Genomic DNA, 23,674 nt, shown 5'->3' with positions numbered 1-23,674 from the left:
AATTTTAAGTATACTTGTTTCATTTTCTTGCTTGGCTTTTTTTTCCCCCCTCTAACATCACATTTATTGAAAATTTGGGGGAAAGGCATTTGAAATACTTCCACCAAAGGGAAGCCACAGTGAATATTTTAGGGGACATTTTGTAGGCTTTTTGCAGGCAGGCACACCCATGCAAGCACACAGAAATGTGTGTATCAGTTGTCTTCCTCCTGTGAAAATGCCTGACAGGAGCGGTGTAAGGAAGGGTTTACTTGGCTTGCAGTTTCCACTGTCCATCATGGGGATGCTATGGCAGCAGAGGCCTGCTTGGTCACATTATGTTCGTGGCCAGGAAGCAGGAGAAAATGGCTGCTGGGGCTCAGCTCACTTCCTCCATTTTACTCATCCTGGGACCTTGGTCCATACGATGGTGCCACTTACATTCAAGATGAGTCCTCCTACCTCAACCTATCCTCAATAACCCTCACAGGCTTGTCCTCTAGGAGACTCCTGTCAGTCTGACAGTCATGGACACCTTCCTGTGTCACTAGAGAAGCCACACAGATACTCAAAAGTTTAATGCTATCCCCATCCTGCTGTTCACCCAGCTGCAAGATAGCTGCCGTCTGTATTGTTCCCAGTACTCTCATGGTCTGAAACACTCCAAACCGTGAGGCTTCTCTCAAAAGTGAGGGCCCTGTTCTCAGGTTGCAGTAACAAGGTTGGCTCGTGTTGAATGCAAGGAAGACAGAGGTCAGTCCCTGCCCACAGGCATAGTGCATGTTAATCTGGGATTCACACCCGGATTTACATATCTTATGCAAATAGTCCAAAACCCAAAAATGTCTAAAACTTAGAATGTTCCTGGCCCAAGAACTCCAGGCCAGATTCTCAAACTTCCCCTGCCAGTGAGTATCTTTTGGTGCTGTGCGGCATGACGTGTTCCCAAAAGATGGCTTGCTGGGCCAAAAGGAGAAAATGTTTACATTTTGGACTGAAAATCACTGACCACTAACCTGCAGGGAGTAGTGGAAGCTGGTTGTGTGTCCTTCCTCCCCCCCCTCCCCCCCCGACCTCACCACCTCAGCCTTATGTTGCTCATCCAAAGGCTAAAATTTAAAACACCCAGTTGAGAAATGCTTATTAACGGAGGGGTTTGGGAGTAACTGTTTGTGATGCTATTTTTAATTGCCTGGAGAGTCTTCGCTCTTTTCTCCCTGTGCTTGACAATGAGACTGCTTCCTAGGCTGGAACTCAGTGTGTCCGCACTTCCTAGCATCGGGCCACCGACCCACAGCTGTCCGGCTTTCTCCCACCTTGGTCTGTTGGGCTGCTGTAACGAAGAGCCCTCACTGGGGTGGCTTGGCAGACGTTTGCCACACTTCTGGAAGCTGGAAGTTCATGATCAGGTGCCAGTGTGGTTGAGATCTGGAGAGGGCCTCCTCAGTGGCCTCCTTCCTGCTGCATCCTCCTGTGGCCAGGGAGGAAACCAGTGAGTCCTCTCTCTCCTGACAAGGACCCTAATCTCGGGATGGGACCACCTAATGACCTGTAAGCCGGATGACTCTCTAAAGATCTCACCTCCTAATGCTGTCCCATGGAGGGTCAGGCCACAACATGCATGTTTGGCAAGGAGGATTCATGGCACCCCGTCTACAGGGCGGGTCTGAGAGCTAGTGGGGTGGATCGTTGCTTTGAAGGGCACCTTGGCTCTCTAGTGGTAGCCAGTGGGCTCTGTTGTTTGTCAAAAATTTATTAGGCCAGGTTCTGTGGTAAATAAACGCTCTTCAGCATGGGCCTTCTAGCTTACAGTCACCCTCTCACCCTATGCAAGCTTTATTAGCTCCATTTTACAGAGGAGAACATGGGCTTAGATGGAGGGGGAGGAGCTCTTTGGTACAGGAAGACTGTTGATTTCTGGGAGCTGGAACCTTGGCTCGATCTCCTGAATGCCACTCCAGTGTCGGTACAAGGCAGTCACACCAAACCTTAGCATGAAGGAGCTAGCTTCAATGTTAGCTCTGCCTTTCTGGATGTCTTTATCTTTGCTCTTTTCCTCTCTCTGTCTCTGTCTCTGTCTGTCTCTCTCTCTCTCATTTCCTATTCTGTGAAGGTGTAGGTCTGGATGTAGATATATGCACATGAATGTGGGTGACTGTGGAAGCTAGAGACTTGGGATCCCCTGGAGCTGGAGTTAGTTAATTGAGAGCCTCCTGGCATTGGCTGTGGGAACCAAACTCCGGTCCTCTGGAAACAAGCGCTCTTAACCGCAGAACCATCTCTCCTTTTGCCACATTCTTCTTAAAGATTTAAGTGTACATGTTTTACCTTCATGTAAGTTTGTGTACCCCATGGGTGTCTGGTGCCCACAGAAGCCAGAAGAGGATAGTGGATTAATCCTCTTGTATTAGAGTTACAGATAGCTGTGAGCCGCCATGTGCGTGCTGGGAACTGAACCAAGGTCCTCTGCAGAAACAGCCAGTGTTCTTAGCAGCTGAGCCATCCTTCCAGCCACCTTCTCCATGTCTCTTCAATGGGGCTGATCTCAACCATGTCAAGCTTGTCTGTCTTCAGGACAGACAGAGATAATATTGCTTGTACATATTAAGCAATAAGTTAAAGTACCTGCCATTATTCCCGGCCTTCCCATTTAGAGGGCAAAGACCCCTGGATCCAGTGAGCAGGGTGCCATGGAGACAGATGTGGCTCCACACTCTTGGAGTCCTTGTCTCACTCTCAGTAAACATTAGCTGAGTGTCTGTGCAGTGCAACACAGCTGACCAGCCCATCAGAATCTAAGGAACATAAACCAAGACCCTGTGGAATACTGAGCACTCCTAAGGTCCTGCTCCTGGGGCTGCTCATGTAACAAGTTCTGTTGAGCTGAGGTAGCTCAGTCGTAAGCACTTGTCTAACATGTGTGAGGCCTGGCTTTCATCCTCAACACTGGAAACAAACAAACAAACAAAAAAGCTAAAAGCAGCAGGCCATGGGGATAGCCTGATGGTGAAGGGTTTGCTGAACAAGCATGAGGACCTAAGTTCAATCCCCAGTGCCTACATAAAAGCTGGGCATGAGCCCAGCACCAGGGAGGCAGAGACAGGAGGGTCTCTGGCTTGCTGGTCATCCATTCTATCCTCTCAAAAAAAATGAGGTGGAGAGGGATTGAAGAAGACCACCCTGGTTAGCATACACACTGACCCACACACTGAGCTTTCACTAGCCTTCTGGCTGAAGTACACCTCAGTGGCTTCTGGCACACTAGAAACTTTTGAGAAGGCCTGGGTTGAGGGCACAGCCAATCAGAACACTTGCAGTGGGATCTGTCTTGGGGACAAATGCCAGTGTGTGCTTGCTGCCATCAAATGATACTTCATTGTGAGCCCGGCAGCAGCCACAAATCCACAGTTATATTTTTGTCTCAGAGAGCTTTGCTACAGGAATCTCAGAAGCCAGTTTCCTCCTGCTGTGAGGCCATTGTCTGCAGGGCTCTGCCTTCCTTCAGATGGGAGGTGGGAGAAAGGCTTTCTATCTGTTCTGAGGCAAATGTGTCACTTTCAAATGGATTCTTTCCCAGCTTGGACACAGTTCTCATCCCTCTGTGGTGAGTCACCTCATATGTTGTCTTTTCTTGCCGCCTCTCATTAGCAGAGGGCAGATTTCACAGAATTTGTCCCAGGGACAGTCCTGAGAAGTTGATTCCCCCAAAGGACACTGCAGAACCCCACCTAGACCTTCGGGGAGGGCTGTGGGAACTTCTGCAGCCAAGAAAAGGGTCCTTTTCACTGTAGTGACTTGCTGCCCTTGTTTGCTCAGATCCAGAGCATCTATGGAGTTTTCTTTAGCCTGCCAGGGCGGCAGCCTGTTGGTTTTGATAAGAACAGGCCTCTGTAACTGAGCTTTTGCGTACTTTACTGGGTTCTTTTTCTTACCTCCCTACACCAACCCCATTGCTTCCAACTCCCCAATACGAGGTAAGAAAGAAATAAGGTTAGAGGGGAGCGGGGATGTTGATGTCATTAGACTACTTCCTGCTGATTAGGGCCGTCAAGTTCCTTGCGGAAAATTTGATCTTTGTCATTAGGATATCTCCAACAAGCAACCAGCAATACAGCAAACAGCAGCAGCAGCAGCAGCAGCAGAAACTAGCAGCAACCAGCAACAGTGGCAGACAGCAGCAGCAGTGGCGGCAGCAGCCACCCTCTTTCTTGGAGCTCTGGCATTTTCATAGCCTCAGAAGAGTTCCCAGAATTCCAAACTTAAACTATCTTCAGCTGGCAAAATCGCGCCTTTCCTAGAGCACGAGGCAAATCATAGTCAGGCCAGCTGCTGTGGACAAACTGAAGCAGCCTTATACCCTGCACCTGAGATTAAAACTAGGTTGTAAGAATTTTATGTTTTTAAAGAAACCAGAATTCTCACTACAAGGTTCCTCCCTATCTTCATGCATATGGTCAATCAGTCAGCCGCAGAAGGTAGCAAGTGTGTGGGTGCTGGAAACCATCCTCCAGGGTGCCTTACCTCACTCAGGTCAAAACCAAGGTTCTCCCTGTCTCTACTCCACTCACTGTCAGCTCTCGCCACACCTGATTCCTTGCTATTTGTCATACATGTCCACCCCAGGGCCTTTGACCTGTGTCTTCTTTATGGGATATTCTTTCCCAAAGGTGTCAGCATTATTGGTTCCCTCACTTTTAGGATCCCTGCTTGAATGCCACCATCTCACCTTGACCACTCTAATCCATCAATAATATCCCATAGCCTTTCTCACCACCTGACATAGTATTTATTTACCTGGTTTTTCCTTTGCTGTCTCTATCTCCCCCTAGTTCTTACAGGTGGGACCTTCCTTGTTTTCCTATATGTCTGATGCAACATAGGACCATAATAAGGGTTGCTTGACTGACTGAAAGAGTGAATTAATGCCCGGCTTTGTTCTTTACTAGCTGTATGACTATGGGCTCATTATCATCTCTGATCTTCTGTCTGTACATTCATGAAATGGACCTGTATGGTTAGGGAGGGCTGAGTGCTAGACAAGATAGTTTATCTACCTCTAGTCTTTTTGTACAGCTGTCACAAAATGCCTGAGGCTGGGTAGTTTATAAAGTTTATTTCTCACAGTGTGGAGCTGGCAAGTTTAGGATTAAGGTGTTGGCATGTTCTTATCTGGCAAGGGTGTCTTCCTCAGAGATGACACTGTCTGCCCTTGTGTGGTACAAGAGATGAAAGAGTTGAATAGCTTTCTAGAGCGTTGATTATAAAAATTGATCTTGTTCAGGGAGGAGCTGGTATGGTCTCATTGCCTCCCAAAGGTGCCATGTCTTTTTACCATTGTCAACATTTATTGTTATTTGGCATTGGGGCTTGAACCCAGGGCCTCAAACATACCAAACATGAATTCTGCCACTGAGCTGTACTCCAGCCTGGATCCACTTCTTAATGCCATTGACTCGGGGTTTGGGGGTTGGCTAGAGGGACATAGGCATTCAAACAATAGCTGCACACATATCTTATTGATCTACACGGTGCCAGTACGTTCAGTTCCAGTAAATGCTGTCATTACATCATCACAGCAAAATAAGATAAGACCATGCTAAGGAAAATGAAAGAGGTGCTCAAAGGGCTGTCATGTTGAGAGATGGCAGAGGTCTGGCCATGTGGCTCAAATGCAGAAGCTTCTCTGGGCAGGTGTAGTTTCTGAGCTGAGTCCCTGCGAGGGTGGGATGGTGGTGTACGGGGGTGGCACTGTGTGAGCTGGGAGGTTTGGAAGGGGTGAGCGCTGTGAGGCTAGGCAGAAAGACTTCCAGAATGTGAGGAGCAGGGAAAGCAGGATATGAAGGGAAAAGAGAGGTCCCCAGTGCCTTATGGGAAGCAGGGAACTTAAAGAGGGCAGAGTGATTCTGAGCCTCCTCAGAGCCAGAGGGCTATGCAGCAGGAGAGCAGGTCCCTGGGAATCACACTGCTGTCTGTCACAGCCCCTCTGGAGGGTGGCAGAGAACATCACAGACTTGTTATTCTAAAACCAGGGTCACCTGCAAGTAGCCTTCAATGTGGGTCTCGTATCCCGAAGAGACCAGTTGTCGGTGGTGGTATTTCTGAGCATGGCACTGTTTTGTAGACTAGGAATCAAGAAGAATGAAGGCTCTCTCTGCGTTTGCCATTGCTCACTCATTCATTTATCCACTCAGCAAACACTGAGTGCCTTACTATGTCCCAAACAGTGTGTTCAGGTGAGCAGCCCGGGATGAGCCGTCTTGCTCAGGGTCTATGTTTCATTTTCTACTTGGAGGGGAAAATTCTGTAATGGAAGAGATGTGGTAGAGACAGGTTCTGGTAGGTTCTGATTGTGCATCAGCTCCAGTTGGTTTGTCAAGCCACCCAGAGTAAGTTTCTGAGCCCACAAGGCAGACTCAGAAGGAAGGAATCTGGTGGTGGGTTAGAGAAGGCTGCTTTGTTGTTAGGAGGCAGAACAGGGAGACAGTGTCGCCCTCCTCTCCGGCAGCAGTGAGCTGGCCTCTCTGCCTGCACTAGGCCGGCCCCCCTGCCAGGGAACACAGCAGAGCAGAATTTCCTAACTCCACACAGCCGGCATGTGTGATGAGGCTAATATTTCACTGTAGAGAGCTGTGAAAATTCAGAACAATAAAAGGGACAAGACTGGATATCTCTGAGTGAGAACTCAGCAAGCAAGTTCCCTTCTGAAGAAGCGCTTCTCTCCAGATTCTTACAGTTGTCCCCCATCCCCCTCCACTTGTTGTGCCCACTTCGGCTTCACTCTCAAGATCTCCAGACACATTTCAGTTTCTCTTTGTTTATGGTTATTAATTTTGTTGTTGTTTTTCGGGGCTTTTTGAGCCAGGGTCTTTGCTAGGTAGCCCAGGTTGGCCTTGACTTAGAGTCTCCCGTCTCAGCCTCCCCAGTGCCAGGGTTAGAGGTGTCTTGTAACTGGGTGTAATAAAATATCACTCCGCAGCCTGTAAGTGGAAGGATAACCCCGCCACATGCTGCAAAGTGGGGAGACTGTAAAACCAGCCTGTCACGAGCCAGTGGAGATGGATCAGCAGGTAAAGGCGCTGTCTGCCAAGCTGGAGAATCTGAGTTCAATCCCTGGGACTTACATGGTGGAAGGACAGAATTGACACTCCCATACATGCCATGGCATGGCATAACACACACACACACACACACACACACACAAATGTAAGAGAATAATAAAGCCAGTGTGTCCCAGCTGGACCAGGATTGTGTGGCTCCACATATGTGAGGCAGTCAGACTCATAGAGAAGGAAATGGAGTGGGGTTGCCAGGAGCTGGGGCACGGGAAGTTATTCAATAAATGTGGAATCTCAGTTATTCAAGGTGTTGGGTTCTGGAAACCCGCTGTGCCATACGAATACATAACATCGCTGAACAGAGTGTTTACAGGGGGAGGAGGGCAAGTTTGATGTCGAAGAGCTTACAATTTTTTTAAAAAGAAGTTTTTAAGAGAACAAAGAAAAAGACAACTGTGTGAGGTGCCAACCAGTTCCAAGAGCACGGGAATATAAGACAGCCGGGCTGGTGAGGACTTACCTTACCAGCGTTTGCACTGTTCTCAGAAATTAAAAAGGCTTATCAAGTCTCCTTAAATGGGCAGAAATGTAAAGTCTTGGGGTCCTCTCCCTCCCTTTTTTCTTCCTTCTTTCTTTCCTTCCTATTTTTCTTCCTTCCTTTGTGTGTGTGAGTACATAATCATGTATGTGCACAGACATGTGTGGTAGCCAAAGGTTGAGGTTGGATGTCTTTCTCTAGTGCTTTGCTTTCCATCTTATTTTTCTGAGGCAGGATCTCTCACTGAACCTGGATCTCACCAATCTAGTAGACTCACTAGGCAGACAGCCCCAGGCATTCACCTGACTCCACTTTTCCAGCATGGGGGGGGTCATTTGTACATTTCACCACAGCTGGCTTCCCAGCACTGGAAGCACAGGCCCAACCACCACAACTGGCTTCCCAGCACTGGAAGCACAGGCCCACCCACCACGGCTGGCTTTTATGGAATGCTGGGACCGCAGTGTTTGCACAACAAGCCCTTTAACCACTGAGCCATCTCTCCAGTCTTTTGGGGTCCATTTTTACAGACTTTAAAAGTCCTTAAAGTCAAAATAGCTGCCACTTGCGGGAGCCATAGGTGGAAGAGAATGGATGCCAAACATTTCTTTCCAGGTCTTCATCTTATAATAATCTGTGAATTTACATTTGTGCAATATTTATGTTTTATTAAAAAACAAAACAAAGTCAACCTTCGGAGTAAGTAAGGGAGTGTTGTATACAAACAGTCATCACAGGGACTTGGATCCAAATCCAAATTTGGCCCCTTGTCAGCTCCATGACTTCAGAAAACTGCTTAACCTCTCCACGCCTCGCTTTCCTGTCTGGAAGACTAATTATGACAGTAATTACCTCTTGGCATTGTGGCGGGAACTTAATAAGACAATGCAGAGAAGTCTTCAGGCTCCACGTCTGACTCCGAGCAAGCACTGCTGATTAGGTAGCACAGAGAGGACTTGATGTGAGGACATCACACTGCATTAGCTCCAGCCTGAGCTGTGACACCCTGGAAAAGTGGCCTCCGTCTGAAGTCACGTGCCTCTGTATTGATGAGCCCAGGCCCCAATGTGAACAGGGATCCCGAGTTTGAGTGACCTGATCGCTGCAACAGAAGCATGTAGGAGTAAGCTTTGGACTTGTGATCACCCTGGGAAGCAGTGACAAACAAGAGGTGCATCCTCCCATAGGCCCTTGCAGGTGAAGATACGTGCTCAACACACAGCTGAGACAGTAAATTGGTTTCTGTCACCCTGTGTGTCAAAGTCAAGCTGGCTTTTCCTTCCTAATTTTAAACCTCAAACCTATCCACTCTCCCACAGCCTGGGCTGAACTCCAAAGAACAGATGTGCTCAAGGTCACTACAGCGAGCTCAGAACCGACAGGTCAAGGTTACTATAGCAACTTGGGAATAGCTGCTTGCTGCCCCCATCCCATTCTCTCTGAGTTTCTGTTTTCTGTCTGTATATATCATTTTGCTGTCTGTCCTCTTTGGGTGTGGAACTTGGGACCTCATGTGTGTGAGGCAAGTCCTTTGCCATGAAGCCATACAACAGCCCTGGGGGTCATATTCTTCAAGAGGGCTCCATATCAGTTATTAAACAAAACATAACAACATTCACATTTAACATTGGAATGTTAACTTAGAATGCTCCTTCTCTCAAGGAGATGGTTTTCCAGTCTTTGGGTCCTAGATGCAGAGGAAAGATGGAGTGTATGTAGGAGGGCTGGAGTGGATACAGTGTCTGCGGCATGCAGGGAGGGTGACTTCATGCTTAGTGAATACCTCCAGGGTATACTGGCTCCGCTTGAGTTCCTGACATCCTGCTACCTTGGATTCTAGAAAGTTTCCTCACTTCGAAGAGCTCATCAGTGGGAGTCCCCATTCCAATGCTGCCAGGCTTGTTCTGACTCGGCAGTCGTGGTTCAGTGGGAGTTACACACACACACACACAAAATAGATCCCTAAGCACTTGAGCAGTGACATCAGTTGTGGTCATATTCAGCTGCTTCCCCTGGTCATCTCTAGAATGCTTTTGTCCTCCCGTGCTCGAACTCTGTCCCTTTCAATGCTAGTTTCCCATTCTCCCCACCATTTCTAATCAGGGCGTTAAGCCTGAGGCCTTCTGCATCCATTCTTCTTTCTCTCTGAGAACTCATCAGTCTAACCAGTAGACTCTTACTTAGTTCTCGGGAGATGGCTCAGTGCTCGAGTACTTGCTTGGATATGGCGCTCTCTTCTGGCTTCTGCAGGTACCTGCACACAGGTGTCATATATTCACACAGAGGCACACATAAAATTTAAATTTAAGGTGTTTTTGTTTTTGTTTCGAGACAGGGTTTCTTGACTTTCCTGGACTCACTTTGTAGACTAGGCTGGCCCTGCACTCACAGCAATCCTCCTGCCTCTGCCTTCCAGAGTGCTGGGATTATAGGTGTGTGCCACTGTGCCTGGTTTAAATTAAAAAAAAAAAATAATGAGCTATCTGTGAAACTGGCCCTGCATGGTGTGATCAAGGGCTCTGAGGGTAGCATGTGGCAGAATGGCTTTCCTCTAGTAAGACCAAATAGGATTCCACTGTGGATGAGCTACTTTTCTCTGACAAAATCAGCTCAAGGAAGGGAGGTTCTTCTTCTTCTTCTTCTTCTTCTTCTTCTTCTTCTTCTTCTTCTTCTCCTCCTCCTCCTTCTCCCTCTCCTTCTCCTCCTCCTCCTTCTCCTTCTTCTCCTTCTCCTTCTTCTTCTGCCTCCTCCTCCTCTTCCTTTTTTTTTTTTTTTTCTTTGAGACAGGGTTTCTCTAAGTGTAGCTTTGGTTGTCCTGGACTCATTTTGTAAGCCAAGCTGGCCTCAAACTCACAGTGATCCATGTGTCTCTGCCTCCCTGAGTGCTGGGATTAAAGGCATGAGCTACCAGAGCTAGCTGGGAGGCTTTACTTTTGACTCACTTTGAGGGCACAGTGCATCATGGCAGTGACCGTCCAGCAGTGAGAGCATGGAGCAGCCGGTCACATTGCATTTATAGTTGGGAAGTGGAGAGAGATGAGTGCTGGTGCCTAGCCATCTTTCTCCTTTTATCCAGTCTGGGGCTGCTGCCCATTGGGTGGTGACACACAGTTAGGGTGGGGCTTCCTACATCTAATAACCTAATCTAGAAGCTCCCTGATAGATGTGTACAGATGTTTGCCTCCTAAGTGTTTCTTTGTCTTGTGAAGTGGCAGTCGGGGTTGACTATCACATCTCTTACGTTGGACCCACACTGTGGCCACTCTTGGCTGTTGTGGACTGGAGAGTTGTTTCTCTATCTGGCTGCTTCTGAATGGTGCCACAGTGGGCATGGCTTTCCTCTGACGAGGTCCGAAGCTATGGCCGTGTGGTAGAGTCTTTCCCTATCTTCGGGGCCCTAGGTTGCACTCACACCACAGAAAATCATCCTGTTATCCACACGTAACCTGATTCTCCAAGGAAGTGTCTCAAGTAGGAACTACAGGCTTCTGGCAGCTTCTCCAAGCCTTGCCTCTGGTTCAGAGACTAGAAAGCGCCAAGAGAGCTGGAGGCAGGGCCTGTGTGAGGGCCAGCAGGACTGGGCTGGGACAAGGGGTCATAACAGGCTGGATATTTGAAGTGGTAACCTCCCTGCACTGGGAGGCTCTCCCGGGAGCCGTTTGTGAAAAGGATGATTACTTTCCACTTCCCAGCATCTGCAGCCACTTCCCTAAGAGGCAGAACCGTTACTGTGGGGTTGGCCGGCACATTGTCCAGTTGAGTTTGAACTGAAACATCCAAATATGGGCTGTTAGCCTATCGTGCGTCTGTTCAGTTATTGCCCTCTCCCAGGGAGTTCACTTGCAATTCAAACCACTTCATGAGTTCTGGAAAGCAGAAGGCTGGGGGAAGGAAAAAACAAAAACAATGGAGAGATGTTGGGGAGCCCGTTTCGAAAGCTGCAGGCAGGAAGGTGCAGTGGTCCAAGCTGCTGACTGCAAGGAGCCCTGCAGCCAGATGCCACTCAAGGAGTTGACAGGACAAATGGTTCCTTGCCCACCGTGGTGTGAAGGCACTTGGGAACTCCTCCCTCCATCCCGAATTGGTCCAGCCTCTGGTTTCTCAGCAAGCTGCCTTGCCTGCCTCCCTGGAAGCACTTCAAGGCCTGGCCACTGGTGTGCGTTGGAAGAACTGCCATTTCCAGGCTGGCCACTGAAGGGCAGATGTTGCTAGGGAGCCCTCTCTGTGCCGAGGACTGTTGAAGCCCCTCTCAGCATCACTAAACTGCTCTGAGTGGTCTCTGAGGAGCAGAGAGCAAGGGAGGTGGGGAACAGCCAGAATATGGGGCTCCGAACCTTGCCCTCTGGGCACAGCCATTCTAGTTCATTTGTTTTAGATAAATATCGATATGAACCAACAGTAGCATTACCAAGACAAAGGGGAGGGCCAGGCCTGCTTCTCAAGTGGTTCTGAGCATATTCAAGTCTTGTTTGACAAAGAAGTTGGAAGAGGGGGATAAAGTATGATGAGGCCTCTGAAGCCATGAGGTTGAACACATGGGTCTCTGCGAACAAAGACTGAGAAGTACCCCCCCGACACACACACCTCTATTTATCCTCACCTAAAAAAGAAGTGCAGGCAAAAGGAAGGACACATGTCCCTCTGCCATCTGGTTTCCTCCTTTCTGAGGCCCTGCAGTGTGAGGCTGTTTAGTGCTGGGTCCTTCTAGCTGAGCAAGGCTAGTGTGCTTGAGCTAGTAGGAATTGGTATTGCCCAAGGTAAGGGCCCTGATCAGTTGCTGTCCTGCAGTGTATGTCAGGGAAAGAGGAGACTGTCATCTCTTTATGTCACCAGGAATATTGGCTTAGAGCCTCTCTGGTCTAGTTTGTAGGTTAAGGATGTGTCAGAGGCGACGGTATAGAGATGTCTTTAGCTCCTGCTTCAGTTCCCAGAGGTTCCACATGTAACTATGAGCAGAGACAGGGGGCTGTGCCTCCTCTGAAAACGTGGCCGAGGGTTAATTAAGAGATGGTGCAGGGCTGGGGATGTGGATGAGCTGAGGATGAGGCTCAGAGACAGGGTACTCATCTGCCAGGCAGCGGGCCCTGAGTTCCATCCTCAACACCCAAGGAAGCGAGGGAGAACAGCTGTCCAGCTCTGCCTCCTAGAGGTGGCTGTTTTCTCTAGACCTAGAGGTGAGGATGGAGTGGAAGGGCCCCTAGGCTGCTGGTGTTCAGAGCTCCATGGAGGTTGTTGTCTAAGTATGCCAGAGTCACATCTGTGCCTCTGAGGCCTTTGGGGGCCACCCCCAGGCCAGGACCCCAGAGCTCACTTGGTTAGGGCCAGCAGGTTCCTTGAAGTCATGAACAGGATCAGGTGTGGTGTGAGGATGACCCGACTTCTGCCTTTCCTGCCTGGAGACCACAATGACACTGTTTCCTGCTTGGGGTGACATGCTCAGAACCCCTCGGGAAGCAGGCCCGCAGGGCACCAGGACCAGGCCAGGCCTCTCCAGAGGACAAGCAGAGAAGAGAGGAGAGGGACACTTTTGCAGGATACAGGCTGCCTCTGAAGCCTCTGGACACCCCAGTGACAGCCTCCTTGGATCCTGGCACCAAGGATCCAGACATGACTCAGCCATCCAGTCAACACCCACAGTCTGAGCAAACCTGCTTGGCAATTAAGCAATTACAGCCCAGCTTGACAAGGCTTAGAACCGAAGTACACAGAACTGAGAAATTTCCAGAGAAGGAAGTGGGTGAGCCCGGCCCGTGAGGTCAAGGAATACCCAACAGGAAGTGATGTCAGAGCTGAGGGTTAAGAGCCAAGGAAAGGCTTTGGTGTTCCTGGCAGAGGGAACAGCATAGACACAGGTAAGGCGTACTTGATGGGACTGGGTGCAGAAGCTTAGGCCTACTGAGAGGTTTGTGTGGACCAGCCTCTCTCTGGGGCCTTGATCCCTCCACAGAGTGGAGTCCATGTGTTTATCTTTCGGGCTTTGTGTTGCTAATGGGAGTAGGGAAGGGAAAGAGACTCGAGAGGAGGCCGAGTTGACTCATCTCACCAACCACTTGGTGTCCGTCCAAGAATCAGAGTGACTGAAGGGAAGAGAAAGGTGATGAAAAGGGCACACTGAGGCAGGCTGGAGGTTTTAAGAGAAGGGAGGGAGATTTGAGGGCCAGATGACAGAACGAGGGGCACTACGGAGGGGTCCCCTACAGAACATTAGGGCTCTGCCTCTTTAAGGGTCCCCAGTAGGGATTTGATTTTATTTTATGGTTTTTGGTGTTTTGGGTCTTTCGGCACAAAGTTTCTCTGTGTAGCCTTGGCTGTCCTGGACTCACTTTGTAGACCAGGCTGGCCTTGAACTCACAGAGATCCACCTGCCTCTGCCTCCCCGAGTGCTGGGATTACAGGTGTGCACCACCATGACCAGCTAAATAGGTTTTAGATTTAGGTTTCTGTTTTAATTATATGTATATCTCCGAGTCTGTGGGGGAGTGTATGGACGTGTGAGTGCAGGCACTTGCCAAGGGCAAAGGATGGCATTGGATGCCCCAGAGCTGGGGTTACGGGTACATACTCTTAATGGCCAAGCATCTCGCCAGCCCCTACAGTAGAGATTTTAGTGACCTCAAGTATCTGCAACCATATCTGTATGTGTAAAAACAAATGTGCATCTCTCTGTGTGTGCATACTTATAACTTGATGTTAGGCTTAAATGTCTCTTGACTCTAATTCCCTGGGTGGGCAGTTTTCCATTATAACCTGACAACAAAAAGCCAGAAGAGCTTGGAGCAGGGCACAGACGTGACTGGAGTCGTGGTTGTAAGGACATTATCTGGCTTCTGTGTGGAGGATGGATGGAGTAGGCAGTCCGTCAAGGAAGTGGCTGAGGATTTGACGGGAGGCTTCACTCGGTGAGGGCCGGACACCTGCCTCTGTCCTCCGGTGTATTTTTTTTTTTTTTTTTGAGGCAAAGTCTTCTCCCTATGGAGCCCAGACTGGTTTGAAACTTGAAATGTTCCTGGTTCCACCTTCCTCCTGCATTCTGGGATCATGGGTGTGTGCTGCGCCCGGCCTGTGTGTAGAGTTCTCAGGTGAGGTTGACAGTTTCTGCTAGAAATGTCCTCCAGAATGTGCAGAAATTAAGAGGCAGGACTTTTTCTGGTACTTCTACAGTTCTTTGTGTAAACCCACACCCAGAGAGAAGGGTATGTTAGCTGCACGGGGCTGCAGCAGGGCACCTGACTCAACTGTCTTACTGCAGCTTGTGGGGCCATCCTAGGCAAGGCCATTCTGTACTTGGTCCATCCTCCAAGAACTTCCTGTCTCCTTCAGTGAATGTGATCTATCCTTATGTAACCTCTGCTACAGCACTCAGCCCAAAGTGAGCAAGGTCGGCTGCTTGCAGCCAGGGAAATGATGGCTGGTGAGTCTGGCCAATTAACCAAGAAGACAGAAAGTTCCTGGAAGAGCTGGGTAGCACAAGGCCCCCACGGTCCCTAGTGCCCAAGGGACCAGGGAGAGAGGTGGGAGACTTGATTGTGGCCCCATCTCCAGCAGCTCAGCCAAGCATAGCTCCTGCTACCACGTTACTGTTTAATTAATAGTTCCTGAATATATTAATGAATTACCATAACATGAAACCCTACAATGGATGGCATTGAGTCTGAGCTGAATGAGCCAAGCTCGGGGGTCACTGTTGGGCCTCTCTGCCTGGGTGTTGGGTTAGGCTGTCAGATCACAGTCTTGGGCTGCACTGGAGCCATCTGGAGGGTTTTCAATTGTGTCCCAAGAAGTACTTATGAGGTCCTTAAGAAGGACTCAGGCCACAGTCCTTCTGAAAGCTCCCTGGGTGACATCAAGAGTGGCAAGGCTGGCAGCCACTGGGCCAGGTACTGGAGATGCAAGCAAATGTCTCATTTTCCCAGCTCATGTGAGGACAGAAGTCCACGTGACTTCATTCATTCATTCATGCATGCATTCATTCAGTAGCAGAGTGTTAAAAGCCTGAATAGAGAATTGAAATTCCATTGGTTAGCACTCAGGACTCCAACTTGAGTTATGAAAATAGCCACTAGAAGCCCCAGGAAGGAATGGTTCACTTCCATAGCTTACTCACCTTATGAGCCTACTTTGCAGCCTGCTGAAGGACAGAGGAAAGCTTGAAGGGAAAGGAGCTTTGAAGATTTGGGCTTGGGTGGGGCTTCAGGGTGGCTTGGCAGGTGCAGGCACTTGCTGCCAGGCCTGACTACTTAGGTTCAGCCTCTGGGACCCCAGCGTAGAAGGAGAGAACTGAACATGCACGTGTTCTGTGTGGCATGTGCACACAAACACATTCATCAAATAAATGAACGGAGAGAAAATTCAAGATGGGCTTCCTAGGATGAACAGAAGCCCATTGACACCCTTCTGTTTCTCACTCTTCTTTCTTTTCCTGCCATCTCCTCTCTCCGACGTCGGAGAAGAGGGTCTTGCACATGCTCGGAAAGCATTTTCCTATTGAGCTATTCCTGAACCCTTTATTATTAATGATATTTTCATCACTGATACTGTTGTATGTGAGTAGGTGTGCGCCTGCGTGTTCGTGTGAATGTGCATGCAGGTGAGCTCATACGTGTGCACCGGTGCTGAGGCCAAAAGAGGACGCCAGGTGTTTTGCTTGTAACTCTCCACCTTTTCTCTTTGAGATAGTCTCTCATGGAACCTCCCCCAGTCCCCTGCTAGGCTAGCTAGTCAGTAAGCCACAGCAGTCCTCTGTCTCAGCTTCCCTGTTCTCAGTGCTAGGGTTGGACAGTCACACTTGGCTTTTTAACATGGCTGTTTGGGATCTGAACTCTTTTCCTTATCCTTGAGCAGCAAATACTCTTCCCTCTCCTCCCCTCCCCATCCTCTCCTCCCTTCCTTTTTCTTTCTCTCCTTTCTCCTTCTCTTCTCTCTCTTCCCCTTCACCCTCTTTCTTTCTCCCCCTTTCTTTCAGTACTGGGGTTCAAACCTAGGGCTTTGTGCACACTGGCAAAGTGCTCCCAACTCAGTGATTAAGAGCACTGGCTGCTCTTGCAGAAAACTAAGGTTCAATTCCCAGTACCCACAAGGCTGCTCACAACCGACCAGAACCTGATTTCAAGGGATCTACTACCCTCTTCTGGCCTCTGTGGGTACTGCATGGACACAGTGCCCAAACACCGGTGTCGGCAAAAACACTCATGCTTATAAAATGAAATAAATGAATCTTTATTAAAAAAAATTTTTGAGACTCTGCCTTACCACATTGCCTAGGCCCACTGTGAAGTTGAGATCTTCCTGTCTCAGCTCTCCCCTGCTCCCCCACCCCATTTACTAACAGAAACGTCTAAATATAGCTCTGGGGTGTGTGTGTGTGTGTGTGTGTGTGTGTGTGTGTGTGTGTGTGTGTGTAAAACATCCTTCTTACACAGGCTTTTCTTTCCTTCTTCAAGGCAGAGCCTTTTCCACAGTTGATAGCTGGAATCTGTTAAAATTCAGTCACATTTTCCTGTGGTCATCACGTTCAGGCCTATGGAATGCTTCCACGGTCGAGACAAAAACCATGCCTGGTCTTTGCATGAATTTTTTTTTCTAACTGGCAACTAATAATTGTGCATGATTAGGGCGGAAGATGGTGTTTGGCTATGCTAAGCAGCAGGTCTGTAATCTTGTCAGTTTATCACCGACCCTTCAGAGGTTCTTAGCACTCAGAATCTTCTTGGCCAGCTGTTTGGGAGTGTTCTGCAGAACCTCCTTCTGCACATCTGCCCCACTGTGTGCAGAAATCTCTGCCCGATGTGAGGCCTGATAGCAACCCCCTCCACTACTTCCCTTCCTCCCCAGCCTCTTTGAACCTTCCTTATCATTCATGCCTCTGTCGGTAGTATCATCAGAAGTCACACAAGAGTGACAACGTAGACTCTTGGCATTTCTGTAGCTTTCTATTAGTGAAACGAGGGGAAGTGTTTTAAAAAGTAGGTTCTTTACAAAATACGTAAAGTAAAACACACGAATCCAGTAAAATTAACAATAAGAGGACGTGATGGAAGGAGAGGTAGATACAGATCTGGGAAATTGCCTTTAATTTTGTTGTGATTCTTTAAATGTGTGTGCATGTTTTCCTTGCATGTGTGTCTGTACAACATGGGCGTGCAATGTTCACACACACCAGAAGAGGGCTTCAGATCCCTGGAACTGTAGTTAAGGATGGTTGTGAGCTGTCATGTGGATGCTAGAAGTAAAACTCAGGTCCTCTGCAGGAGTAGCCAGTGCTCTTAACCACTGAGATTTCTCTCCTGCCCCCAAAAATTGACGTTTTGTGATTGATGAAATTTTGAAGCTGACAGATGTGGGATAAGAAGCAGGCCATTGTGCTGGAGAGCTTTGCAGTAGCCCGAGAAAACCTGAGTTTAAATCTAAGCCTGGACCCATTAACCTTTTATTCAGGAGAAGGAAGTGGGAGGGGGGCAGTATCCAGGCATTGCCAGGAGACCTAGAGCAGATCCCCAGGAGTGACACTGGCAGGAACCACAGACAGGCACATCAGCAGACACTGGTCTCAGTGCCCTAGTCTGGTGCTTAGACAAAGAAATCACTGGGAACGAAGGCAGGAAGTTGTGGCCTCAGTTATTGCCCTGGGGCCTCGGGGAGCTTGTTTTCAGAAGAATTGGGGATCAGGAGGCACACCTCATTGCTTGGCCCCAAACCTGGCATTGTAATTACTGGGGAGCAAGAGATTAAAAACTAGAATTCTAAACGCCAGGCCAGACCTTCTGGACTCTTCCACAGAACTGGGCCCAGTGTATCTTTTTATTATGGTCCTGGTAATTTCTCTCTCTCTCTATTGATTATCATCTTTTGAAACGAAGATTTCTTTACTTTTATTCTCATCTTACTTGTGCGTACCGGTGGGACGGAGAGTAAAAAGGGTTCCACATATATAATGTGTCTCCACTGAGCCAGGGTGATGAGCACTCCTATCTCCCTACATGAGTGCCAAGCCTTTCCAGTTAGCATGTAGTAACTACACACACATGGCAGAGCATGACATTTTCACCACATGCACTTAACATGTCCCTCCTGCTTCCTCTTCCTTTCTGCACTGTGTAGAGCCTTCCTGTTCCTCTCTGTAGTGACTCTTGAAGGAGAGGGCATCACTCTTCGTGAGCCAGTCTGCTCTCTAAGTTGCTCTGGAAGCACTGTGCCTCGGACCCAGTGAGCAACCTCCCTGTGCCACCCCCCCCCTTCCCAGAGTAATCCCTGCCTGGCATTCAGAGTGCTATTTTTAGCTCATGCTAGATAGCATGCAGCTATCTTTTTGTGATTAAAAAAAAAATTGCTGATCTTTTTTTGTGTCTAGATTATTTCCCTCACCTGTTGTCCTCCAGTTGCAACCTGCCACAGGATGTTGCTTTTTTTTTTTTTTTTATTGTGGAGTAGTATTTCACTATCCGCGTTCACTCTTCTCTTTTCATCTCTCCATCCCTTGATGCTTCCCTGGATCTCAGTCTAAACACAAGCATTGTGCAGAAGCTCTGGCTGCAAGGTGAGCCAGCGGCATGGGTGTCAGTGGGGAGCCAGCCACGAGACAAACTCAGCATCCCAGACTTAGGGAGGTGTTTTAAGCTGAGCTCCAGAAAAGATGTATGTGTGTAGCAGGAAACTCAAAAGCACGAGCTTAAGCCAGGCTGCTAACGCACACCTGTCGTTACAGCACTTAGGAGGTGGAAACGGGAGAATCAGAAGTTCAAAAGTCATCCTCAACTACATAAAGGGTTTGGGCTGCTTGAGACCCAGTATCCAGGGCAAAGAAAGCATGCAGGATGATCCCATGTCTGTTTCCCCAGTTTCCTTCCGTGGGACCAGCCTGAAAAGCTCTCGCCCAACATCACAGCCAGCACACTGACATCACTGCATTGGGGTGAAGCATGCCAGCATCCCTTGCCTCTGGAGGCCACTCATCTGTTGCCTGTATCTTTCATTTGATGCCTTCGAGGGTGCTGTATAAACAGAATTATATGGGAAGCAGCCTTTGGAGATGGCCCTCTCTCATCAGGCCATTATTCACATTGCTGTCTCTATTGCCAAGCCTGTCTTCTTGTGCTACAGAATGGAAGCCAGGGCTTCTGGGAGACTAAACAAAACCTACCACTGACCTACACTGGAATCCCCAGGTTGCTCCCGTTTTACTGCTGAGTGGTATTCTGTGGTGTGCTACATTTGGGGGGCTATTAGTACTACAGCCACGGGGTGATCCATGAGTGGGTTTTTGTGTGAACACCGCTTTGTTTTTTTCTGGGACAGACGATCAGGGCTGCATTGCCGAGCTGTAGGGAGCTACATGTTTAGGACTCTTGAGTCATGGCTGTACTCTCTTCTATGTGTGGTTTCCTGTTCCCATTGGGAGTGTGAGAGGAACACGGTACAGCCTCTCTGCACACTCCTCAGCGTTTGTGCCATGGCTCTTTATTTCAACCATTCAATAGATGAGCGGTGGTGTCTCCTATGGCTTCTATTGGCATCTCCCTTGTGGTCAGTGGTGCTGAGTATGTGTGTGTGTGTGTGTGTGTGTGTGTGTGTGTGTGTGAAAGGTTTCTGAATAGCATTTCCCTGTCTTCTGACTGGATTGCTTGGTCTACTGGTTGAGTTTTTTTTTTTTTTAATTCTTTATTAATTACACCTTACTCACTTTGTATCCCCCCTGTGGTTTTCTCCCTCCTCCCGTCCCAATCCCTCCCTTCCTCCACCCTCTGCATGCATGCCCCTCCCCAAGTCCACTGAAAGGGGAGGTCTTCTTTTCCTTCCTTCTGATCCTAGTCAATTAGGTCTCATCAGGAGTGGCTGCCTTGTCTTCTTCTGTGGCCTGGTAATGCTGCTTCCCCCTCAGGGGGAGGTAATTAAAGAGCAGGCCAATCAGTTCATGTCAGAGACAGTCACTGTTCCTATTACAATGAAACTCACTTGGATACTGAGCTGCCATGGGCTACATCTGTGCAGGGGTCTTAGGTTATCTCCATGCATAATCCTTTGTTGGAGTATCAGTCTCAGATTTTTTGGTTCTGTTGCTCTCCTTGTGGAGTTCCTGTCCTCTCCAGATCTTACTGTTTCCCACTTCTTTCATAAGATTCCCTGCACTCTGCTCAAAGGTTGCCTATAAGTCTCAGCATGTGCATTGATAGTCTGCAGGGCAGAGCCTTTCAGAGGTCCTCTGTGTCAGGCTCCTGACTTGTTCCCTCTTTTCTCCTTCTTCTGATGTCCATCCTCTTTGCCTTTCTGGATAGGAATTGAGCATTTTAGCAAGAGTCCTCCCTCTTGATTAGTTCTTTAGGTGTACAGATTTTAGTAGGTTTATCCTATATTATATGTTTATATGAGTGAGTATATACCATGTGCATCTTTCTGCTTCTGGGATAGCTCACTCAGCATGATCTTTTCCAGATCCCACCATTTGCCTGCAAATTTCATGATTTCCTTGTCTTTTTATTGCTGAGTAATATTCCATTGTGTAGATATACCACAATTTGTGCATCCATTCCTCCACTGAGGGGCATCTGGGCTGTTTCCAGCTTCTGGCTATTACAAATAAAGCTGCTACAAACATCGTTGAGCAAATGTCATTGTGTACTTGAGACTCTTTTGGGTATATGCCTAGGAGTAGTATAGCTGGATCTTGAGGAAGCACTATTCCTAGTTGTCTGAGAAAGCACCAGATTGCTTTCCAGAGTGGTTTTACAAGTTTACATTCCCACCAGCAGTGGAGGAGGGTTCCCCTTTCTCCATAACCTCTCTAGCATGTGTTGTCTCTTGAGTTTTTGATTTTAGTCATTCTGATGGGTGTAAGGCGATACAAATTGGAAAGGAAGAAGTCAAAGTATCACTATTTGCAGATGATATGATAGTATACCTGAGTGACCCCAAAAATTCTACCAGGTAACTCCTACAGCTGATTAACACATTCAGCAAAGTGGCTGGGTACAAAATTAACTAAAAAAAAAAAATCAGTAGCCCTCCTGTATACAAAAGACAAAAGGGCTGAGAAAGAAATTAGGGAAACAACACCCTTCACAATAGCCACAAAGGACATAAATTACCTTGGTGTTAACCTACCCAAGCAAGTCAAAGACTTGTATGAAAAAAAATTTCAGTCACTGGTTGAGTTTTGATAGTTTATTTGGTTTTGGTTTTGACTTGGTTTGGTTTGTGAGGCACCATATCATGTCACCTAGACTGACTTCAAATTCATAGTGACCTTGAACTTCTGATCCTCCTGCCTCTGCTTCCCTAGTGCTGGGCCAACAGGTATGAACCACAGTAGCCTGCAAGAGCTAAGTCTTACCCATGGTGGCTATATAGCTTGCACATATGCTGTTATTGGCTATTCTTAGCAAGGTTTTTTTGGTAAAGTTTATTTAGCATTTTGAGGAAATCCATTGTCATTTTGTTTTTCCTTTCAGTGTCCCGTTTTTGACCTCAAGTCTGAGATGTCCCAGCCTAGTGCTGGAGCTTATAAATTTATAAAAGTTTTATGGTGTCATAGTTTACAGTTTAGTATGTAAACTAGCATTAGGCTGGGGTCAAGGTTCATGCCCTTTTGCCTGAGGGCTCAGGGATACTTCAGTACCATTAGCTAAGAGCCTTTCTGGTCTTTCTTAAAGTGCCTTAGCACTTCTGTCCTGCCTGGGAACTGCTTTTGTTTTTCTTTTCTTTTTTAATTAAAATCCCAACTGTTCTATTTTACCAATAAAGGCTCAGGAGACAGATGCTGGGATGAAAACCTGCTACCTCAGAGAGGCAGAGAAAGCACCCAGCTGACCTTTCTTCTCAGCTCAGATCCCAATGTAAAAAAAAAAAAAAAACCCAAAAGGCTCACAAGCTCAACTGACAGCCCAGGAGGAAAATGCCAAAAAACCCAAGGCCAAAGGCTTGCTAGCTCAAAGCCCCAAAAGCCAGGGAGCTGAGGAGTTGAAGCTGAAACTAAAACCAGAGCTTAAGCTGAAAGGTTTTTCTTCTTCTCCAGGATGTCTTAAATGCCCCTCAACTCAAAGTCCCTCCTACTTTTTAATCAGCTGGTTTCTTGTTCCACCTCTTGACCTAGGATTAACTTTATTAAAACCTGTGTATAGAAAGCTCTTAGATAAAAGGTGTGTGCTAGGGCTGGGTGAACCATACCATAATCACCTGTCTACAATAAAATGTTAAAGATGTATAATAGGGCTTAAAACAAGAAATAGGGTTTTACAGTTCACAAATTTTGGGGTTCACAATGGGATCAAATATCCTACAACACTGCTTGCTGGTCAATTCTATTCCATTGGAACAACATGGATGTAAGGCTTCTCCCTGTGAACTGAGAGTAGGGATATTAAATCTACACCTCACTGGGGAACTATTTACTGTGCCGAACCTGGTGATATGTGAGCCCTGGGTGTCTCCATTCGCTTAGATCTTTTATTTTTTTACCACAGTATTGTTGTTTCCAGCATGAAAGTCTTGTTTAAGTTCTTTATCTGAGGGCAGGTTGGTTTCCTTCACTAAGATTCTGGGCTCGTTGCTTTCTGCCCACCCCTGAACGGCACTATGAACTTTCTTCCCTGTGTTTTCTGTTGAGAAGTGATGTTCTCATTACACTAAGATGTTGTTTCCTTGAGCTGCTTTCCAGATTTTTTTTCCCCTTTGTCCTTTGTTGCGGGTAATTTAATTATTGTGTGTCTTTGCGAAGAGATATCAGAGCTGTATCCCCGTTCTGGATTTGCTGGGTCTAGTACTTGATGGCTTGAATCTCACAAGCTCATGAAGTAAAATTCTCCTCCATAAACTCATGGAGTGGGTGCTTGTCCCCCAGTTGCAGCACTGGAACCCTTAGGAGATGGAGCCTCAGTGGTGTCATCACCATGTGGACGAGCCTGTGTGGTCCCCTCCAGGGAGCTGTCCCACCATGCTCCTCCCCCCTGCTCTGAGTACTAAAATCCCTCTGAAATCATGAGCAAGAACAAACCTTTGTTCCGTTAGTTGTTTCTGTCAGGCATTGGGCCACAGCAATGAGGAAGGGGATGAATTCTGCATCTTCTGTCAGCTTTAAGAAAAATCTTCCAGTGTTTCCCCCCCAGTATATTTT

The 23,674-nt window shown here is 47.8% G+C and overlaps 1 protein-coding gene across 2 annotated transcripts in view; it reads left to right on the top strand.

The window, feature by feature from the left end:
* Positions 1–23,674, top strand: part of Hrh1 (histamine receptor H1) — an 87,338-nt gene that overhangs the window by 48,139 nt on the left and 15,525 nt on the right. The window contains exon 1 of one of the 2 annotated variants that reach the window (XM_055628664.1): positions 13,385–13,424. The exons of the other annotated variant lie outside the window; for it this stretch is intronic. The gene's annotated coding sequence lies outside the window, so the exon portion shown is untranslated. Of the gene's footprint in view, positions 1–13,384; positions 13,425–23,674 lie in introns of those variants that run through there. 2 annotated transcript variants of the gene reach the window in all.

This window comes from Psammomys obesus, unplaced genomic scaffold (assembly GCF_907164565.1).
Source record: "Psammomys obesus unplaced genomic scaffold, mPsaObe1.curated_primary_1811, whole genome shotgun sequence".
In the NCBI taxonomy this organism is placed as follows: domain Eukaryota; kingdom Metazoa; phylum Chordata; class Mammalia; order Rodentia; family Muridae; genus Psammomys; species Psammomys obesus.
This window is presented reverse-complemented; position numbering and strand designations above follow the sequence as displayed.